This window comes from Pristis pectinata, chromosome 3, assembly GCF_009764475.1.
Source record: "Pristis pectinata isolate sPriPec2 chromosome 3, sPriPec2.1.pri, whole genome shotgun sequence".
NCBI lineage: Eukaryota > Metazoa > Chordata > Chondrichthyes > Rhinopristiformes > Pristidae > Pristis > Pristis pectinata.
Window position 1 is genome coordinate 13,941,704 of NC_067407.1, and position 8,716 is coordinate 13,950,419.

Genomic DNA, 8,716 nt, shown 5'->3' on the forward strand with positions numbered 1-8,716 from the left:
GGAATATTGTGTACTGTTCTGGTTGACAAAAGAGCTGGTCATTTACTTCAGGAAAGGGGGCGGTGTACATGCACCTGTCTACATCAATGGTGCTGAGGTCAAGAGGGTTGAGAGCTTCAAGTTCCTGGGAGTGAACATCACCAACAGCCTGTCCTGGTCAAATCACATATATGCCACGGCCAAGAAAGCTCACCAGCGCCTCTACCTCCTCAGGAGGCTAAAGAAATTTGGTTTTGTCCCCTTTGACTCTCACCAACTTTTACCGATGCACCATAGAAAGCATCCTATCTGGATGTATCACGGCTTGGTACAGCAACTGCTCTGCCCGGGACTGCAAGAATCTGCAGAGAGTTGTGGACACAGCCCAGCGCATCACGGACACCATCCTCCCCTCCTTGGACTCTGTCTTTACCTCTCGTTGTCTTGGTGAAGCAGCCAGCATAATCAAAGAACCCACTCCACCCACCTGGGACATTCTCTCTTCTCTCCTCTTCCATCGGGTAGAAGATACAGGTGCCTGAGAGCACGTACCACCAGACTTAAGGATAGCTTCTACCCCACTGTGATAAGACTATTGAACGGTTCCCGTATACAATGAGATGGACTATGACCTCACAATCTACCTTGTTGTGACCTTGCACCTTATTGCACTGCACTTCCTCTGTAGCTGTGACACTTTACTCTGTACTGTTACAGTTTTTACCTGTACTACATCAATGCACTTTGTACTAACTCAATGTAACTGCACTATGTAATGAATTGACCTGTACAATCGGTTTGTAAGACAAGTTTTTCACTGTACCTCGGTACAAGTGACAATAATAAACCAATACCAATACCAATACTAATAACAAATTATATGTGGTTGCACTGGAGAGAGTGCAGGGAAGATTCACCAGGATGTTGTCTGGATTGAAGACTAGTGGAGAGAGAATGGACAAGCTGGGCTTGTTTTCCCTGGATCGGAAGAGGCTGAGAAGTGACCAAATAGAGGCATATAAGTTTATGAGAGGCATAGATAGGGTAGAATCTTCTCCCTGTGGTAGGGGTGTCACAAACGAGAGGGCATAGGCTTAAATAAGATAAGATAAGATCTTGATTAGTCACATGTACCTCGAAACACACAGTGAAATGCCTCTTTGTGTAGAGTGTTCTGGGGGGCAGCCCACAAGAGTCACCACACTTCCGGTGCTAACATAGCATGCGCACAACTTCCTAACCTGTATGTCTTTGAAATGTGGGAGGAAACCGAAGCACCCGGAGGAAACCCACGCAGACACACAGGGAGAACGTACAAACTTCTTACAGACAGCGGCCAGAATTGAACCTAGGTCGCTAGCGCTGTAATAGCGTTATGCTAACCGCTACACTACCATGCCTGTCAGATTAAGAAGAACGAGTTTTAAAAGGGGATTTGAGGGGAAAGTTTTTTGACACAGAGAGTGGTTGATATGTGAAACTCGCTGCCAGAGGAGGTGGTGGATTTGGTTACAATTACTAAATTTAAGAGACATTCGGGGGCACTTAAATAGGCAAGACATAGAATGGTGGCGGAGGGGATAGTACAGGTGGGCAAAATGGTCAGCATGGACAAGGTGGGCTGAAGGGCCCATTTCCATGTTGTATAGCTCTACTAAGAACAAGAACATTATTCAGGCTCAAGGAAAACTCTTTTATCCATATTGAACAGAATTCTATAGCCTCAGAAGTAAAAATGCTTTTTAATATTATTAGGCATTTTAGACAAGCATCCATCAAGGTTCATTCATGACCGGACACTAGCCATGTATTAATTTGGAAGAAAATAGCTCCAAGCTGAGCAGAAAATTGTATTTTTTCTCTCTTTCCATTTTTCCGTGGGATGTATCCATATCAAAATAAAAGTGCCACAGAAAGAGGGTAGTGTTGTCATATTACCGCCTCAACCCCTCCTCAACCAACAGGACAGAGAGATCACAGCACGGTATAAGAAGAAAATAAAACAGTCAGAAGCAGAATATGTGGAATAAGCCCCAAAAAGAACAATTAATACTAGTTTATTCCTTTCATGCAAGGTGCATAAACATTCTATGACTCTGGTGAGACTCAGGGAAAGAAGTTCGTCCCTTTACCTAGACTTTTCTCTCTGGATAATTCCGTCCTACCCACTCCATCTTACTAGTTGAAGAACCAACTGCAAGTAATCTCCAAAGCCCAGAGAAATTGTTCCCTAGTTCCCAACAGTAACCAAACAAAAGCAGTGAGAACTCCAGCTTAGCAGTAGTACTCCTGCCTTTCCTCACATGGGTGTGGGTCAAGTCTCACATCGTGTTCTCTCTGTGTGCACACTCTACAATCTCTGCTTCTGAATTCTGTCGTTACTTCATTCACTGTGCTATGATCCATCTGTACTGGAGGTGGGGGTTAGTGCAAATAATCAATGTTACAGCTGACACCATTCAACCCTGGCAGTCTGCCTTGCACAGATGGTTTGTTTATCAATGGCTTCAACAGGAAAAGGAACAATAGTGTCATGTGAGGAATAATAAGATCGCTGTTTTTGGTTCTGTATCTAATGGCTTGAGAACAGACCTTCTGAGGCCTCACTGTGGCTATGGCCTCAGCAGAGTTGATGTACCTCTCCTGCCAGAAAAAGCCACATCATTGGGAGGTCTTCATAAAAATATTCTGAGGTACTTGGAAGGATTCTTCTGAGATGTACGTTTGAGATGAATCATTGGGCAGAGCAGCAACAACAATTATCCACATCTGATCTTTGTTTGATGTGCTTTGTATTGACAACGGTTGGTTTCGCCTGGTAATGGTTTGAAACGGTTATTGATAGGAATGCTCTACAGTGCTTTAGGAGGAGGACGTACTACCTTGGATAGTGTCCAGGACTCTTCGTTCCCGTAATACTGAGAAACTGCATTACATAAGTGGTGATGTTAAATTAAAGAAACATTCCTGAAGCATACTAGATCCTGCAGTGATATTCTTCCTCATCCTGCATCCTGGCACCAAAACATAATACCTTCCACTAAGGAGATGTGCAGGAGGACTGACATACATTTCTTTCTATAAGGTTATTTTATTATTCCAAAATAAACTTTATTCATAATAAAGGACAAACTATATACAATTATAAAACAGTGCAAGCCTCTACATTCTTGTACAGATCATTCATTAGTGTTATCTCTTTATATAAAAAACAGCACCGATGCCACACGTGTGGCTCCCTGGGGGCTACCCAGTTCCGTATTTACAATATTTAGGGGCTTTCTCACCTGACCCCGCCCATCCCTCTCCAGTGGCAGAAGAACTCTAAACTGTCATCCTTTCCCACTGAGCCTTTGCATTGGCTGTACCCAGCTTCAGTGCATCCCTCAGCATGTACTCCTGCAGCCTGGAATGTGCTAGTCAGCAGCATTCTCCTACAGACATCTCACAGTGCTGGGAGACCAACAAGTTTTGGGCAGACCAAAGGGCATCTTTCACCGAGTTGATGACCTTCCAGCAGCAGTTGATGTCCGTCTCTGTGTGTGCCCCTGGGAACAGCCTGTATATCAGAGAATCCTCTGTTACACAGCTGCTGGGGATGAACCGTGACAAGGATCCTTGCATCTTTTGCCACACCCTCCTCGCAAACCCACAGCCCGCAAAGAGGTGGGCAACTGTCTCGTCCCCAGCGCAGTCCTACCATTAAGATGGGTGTGGATAGGATTAGGATAGGGTTAGGAGAACTCAGTGATTTGGAGATTTCAGTTGCATTCAGCTCCATTATACTGGGGAGACTTAGACATTGGAATAGACAAAAATATTCGGAGCCTTCAAAAGAAGAAAGATAATGGCAACAGATCCATTTGCAATAATGTATACTTCTAAAGGAATACAATTTCATTTTGTAATAGTTCATTGGCAAGTAAACAAGGCTCGGGAAATGAATGGCAATCAGTCGAAGAGGTGCTAGCCGACTGGTTGAGAAGTCCTTCCTTTTCTTAAAGTAAAACCAATCATATTTAATTAATTTCTATCAAGCAGGATATACTTGCAATCCTCCAGAGGACACAAGCAAAGGCAGTGAAGCTGGAATTTTTCATTAGACATGGGACGTTCATTCCACAGTCCTGTTAAGTGCAAAGTAAGCAACTTTAAATCTGTTGTCCATAACAACATCTTTACTCTTAAGCCTCTAAGTGAACCATTAATGAAAACAATATCCACAATCTGTGCAGGCTAACATTGCTGGTTTAGTAATCTGGTGGACCCTGACAAGAAAGAAAAAGTTTTGATCAGTAAATCAATGTCACTTCACCATTATCATTTGTCTGATTTGTCAATCCACAAAACATATGTATTAATTAATAATGAAGTGTTTTCCTTCCAAGACCAGAAAGTTCAGTGGGGAAAATGCAGACATGATGCTCACTGCATTCAGTTCCATCCTGGAGGGCAGCAAACAGATCCTGTCCTGTGGTGGCTGGGGTAATGGGAGTGATTAGAAGAGACACTACTGCCTTAAAGTCCTTGTAGATACTGACATTGACATGAGCAGTGGTCAAGGACAGGTTACAGTTAAAGCAACACATGGACAGTGGTCAGAGAACAGGTTACAATGAAGACAACTCACGGGCAGTGGTCAGGGAACAGGTTAGAGGGATACAGTGAAGACAACAGATGGGCAGTGGTCAGGGAACAGGTTAGAGGGATACAGTGAAGACAACACGTGGGCAGTGGTCAGGGAACAGGTTAGAGGGATACAGTGAAGACAACACATGGGCAGTGGTCAGGGAACAGGTTACAGGGATACAGTGAAGACAACACATGGGCAGTGGTCAGGGAACAGGTTACAGGATATAGTGAAGACAATGGCCAGACAGCTGAAAAAGGAGGAAAATTGGTTTAAAAAAAAAAGCAAAAATCAACATCTAAAATTATAGATCAGAATGAATTTGTATATATGTTGTGACAAGACTCACTGATAGGGATGATATTTATCTCAAAAAGGAGAGTTGTATTGAATACAGAAAGAAAATCCAAAATAGGATTGGTGTGGGTCTTTCGTTGTTCATCATATATGTCAACAATTTGGATGAGAACGTTGGCAGCATGATCAGTAAATTTGCAGATGACACCAAAATTGGTGGTGTGGTGGACAGTAATGAAGGTTGTCTAATGTTACAACAGGATCTAGAACAACAGGGAAAGTGGGCAAGGGAATGGCAGATGGCATTTAACTCAGACAAGTGCAAAGTGATGTATTTTGGGGAGTTAAACCAGGCCGGGACATGTACAGTGAATGGCAGGGCCTTGAGGAGTGTTGTGGAACAGCAAGAACTTGGGGTACAAGTACTTAGTTCCTTGAAAGTGGCAACACACGGAGACAGAGTCGAGAAGAAGGTGTATGGTACGCTTGCCTTCATTGGCCAAGGCATTGAGTATAGGAGTTGGGACACCATATTACAGTTGTACAAAGCATTCCAGGCTGCGCTTAGAGTACTGCGTTCAGTTCTGGTCGCCACACTATAGGAAGGATGTGATTAATCTAGAGAGGGTGCAGAAAAGATTCACAAGAACATTGTCTGGACTGGAGGGCTTGAGTTATAAGGAGAGATTCGAAAGGCTGGGACTTTTTTCCCTGGAGTGAAGGAGGCTGAGGGGTGACCTTACAGAGGTTTATAACATTATGAGGGGCATAGATAGGGTAGAAGGTCACAGTCTTTTTCCAGGGTAGGGGTGCCTCGAACTAGTGCATAGGTTTAAGGTGAGAGGGGAAAGGTTTAAAGGGGATCTGAGGGACAGGTTTTCCACGGAGAGGGTGGTGGATATATGGAACGAGCTGCCAGACGAGGTGGTAGAGGCTGGTACAACTACAACATTTAAAAGACATTTGGACAGGTTCACAGATAGGAAATGTTTAGAGGCAGATGGGCCAAACACAGGCAAATGGGATTAAAGTAAATCGGCATCTTGGTTGGCAGGGATGAGTTGGGCCAAAGGGCCTGTTCTGTGCTGTAGAATTCTAAGAATCTATGAAAATATTGAGCTTGTTGGAAATCTAAAATGAAGACAAATAATGCTGGCTAATACCAAGCAGGACTGGGTGGACCTCAAGTCATTTTGATTTCTGTATGAGTGTTTCATACATCCTCGTTGTAGCAGCTATCACTTTCCTCATCAGTTCTGCCTTGATATTTGTCCACCTCATTGCCTTAAGGCTCAACTGAATTACTCTCACTTACATTGTATACTCATGTATTTGATGGGGATATCAAATTAGGCTTGCACATTGATCTGCCTGGGCATAAAATTAAAACTCGAGTAAACCTGACCTAAGCGCATGGATATTTAATACCAGACCCAAATCTCACTTTATATAAATAATTTCAAACTTACTATTGTCCAGAATAACCTCTCAAGTGCTCAGCACACACCTATCTGATACAACATAGAGTTCCTGTACATTACAGTTTAAAAGTTCGTCCCTATGCAAAATCATTGCTTATTTCTTTTCTCTCTGCTCTTCCAGTTAAATTCATTGGTTCTCCATCCCAAAGCTTTCCAAGTCTGCTACAACTCCTTGGATCTCTCTGCCCCTCCCAATTGCACCCTTTCCCAGTACCTGTCTAGATACTCCACTATGCTGCCCCAAGAGAAACTGTCTCTCAATACCTGTATTTGCTGCCGCACATTGCGAGCTGGCTTGGCCTGAGCACTTATAATTATTTTCATATTGTATCCTGATTCACATAGCTAAATCCCATCAATCTTGAGTCAGGTAGCCAGCTCCAGTGCTTATGCTCCCTAGGATGTTTAAGGCTAGGACTACTGATGGCAGCAATCTGCCGCTGTGTGGGTTGTATTGGGAGGTATCAGAAGGGTGGTTCAAAGCAGAGCTTTGTTCTGGTATTATATATCATGACCCAGTTGTGGCTAAGTCAGACCCTACCTGAGCCCAAGGACTGCAGACCCAGCAGGCTTGGTGGGACAACCATGTTCAAAATGAAGGACTGAGTCTTAAAGCATTTAATCAGTTGGCTCCGCTGACCCAGCCCATGTTGATGGGTCCCATCATGGTTCAGATCAGGTAGCCGGTCTCTACCTCAAAAGTGACAGGTGTGCCAGTATTGGAATTCCACCCTCCTTCGCTGCCTATTCCACACACTTTGGGACAGTGGCTCAGATGCTCTTATTTCTTTATAATATAGGCTGCCAGATTTTAACAATCTCAAGTTTCATGTATCCTCTGTGCTGGCCACCCACTCCAGAGACCATAATACGTGCTGGAAGAAGGCCAGGTGTCCACCGTTGAATGTAAAGATTGGGAAGAGATGGGGATCAACCAATATCCTGCTCAAGGTGGACATGAGGAGGCAGCCCATTGGAGTTGAAGGATAGAAGCTGAGGGGAGGTGGTGTTAGGGGAGGGGTAAATATGAGCTTGAAATTAGTGAAGAGCAGGTTGGAGGAATGAGTCCTGAACTTGGGATTAATTGTAGAACATCCAGGATCACTAAACATAATCACAGAGCAGGTCTGGAAGGATAGAGACACAGCAGGCCTCCAGCAGTACCACAGAGCATACTCACTAAGCTGGGTGTGGACTGGAAATACTGGGTCGGAAAACAGATGCTGCTTCATTATTTGGCATCAGGATAAAGAATATGATTTAAAGAGCCCCATATGGGCTGATGAATATCAAACAGCTTGCTTAGATGGATCATTATATTTGCCACAAGGTTCCAGTTTTAAGAATAACTACAAAAATTATTAGTTTTCTATTGTAAAGATTGTAAAAGATCAATATCAGGATTACTCATGGCACAATGATATTTTTTCTCTATCTTATTCATCCTTGGTACTGACATATTAGTCATAACTAACCTTGGTTGGATTAATCTCGATACATAACATTTCACATCAACCTGACCTCTGGTTTGTGAAGGTTCTATTCCTCGGCATTGAAATGTCAAAAACAGTTAAAGGAATCCCAATGGCAGCAGGAGATTAAAGAATTAGAAAACTCTCAGCTCCTGTGGTCTAGTTGACACAACTAGTAGGTATCATTTTTCCAAAAGGCAGAGACATAGATCCATTGGAGTTTATTTTAATTAAGTGGAACATCATTCTTACTAATAATGCATTGCACCAAACTAATAAATGAACTTCCTATCTGATTTTTATAAACAGGATATTGACTTTTCTTTGAATGAAATATTAGGCGGCATTGTTAAACCTTTGCATGACTTTAACCTGATACTAAATGCTTATGATAATAGTCTATAACGACTAACATCAAAGAACTTTATTCATCACTCATAGGATCTAAATTAGAGATTCTGAGCAGAATGTTGCAAAACTAATGAAAAACTGTTTTCTGTTTCAGCACTATTTAATCCTAAACCTCATCACATTCCTGTCATGACTTGGAGCAATGTTCCAATCGTCACATCTACATCAGATACTGAATACCTATTAAAGCAAGCAAGTTGTTTCTCATTTTGTCAGACAGTCATCTTTAGGATCAGTGGAGCATGGCAAGTCAACATGCATTAATTGAATTTGCAGAGAAGTGTGCTGGATCCAAAAGAAAACAGAGCAAGCAAAACAAAAACAGGTTATAAACAACAATCATATGAGCTTTTGGTCAATAACAAGACAATACATAAAAAAAGTTCCTTTGCTAAATATTGCATAATATGCACAAGATCATCTTCCAGTAAAGTGAAATATGCAAA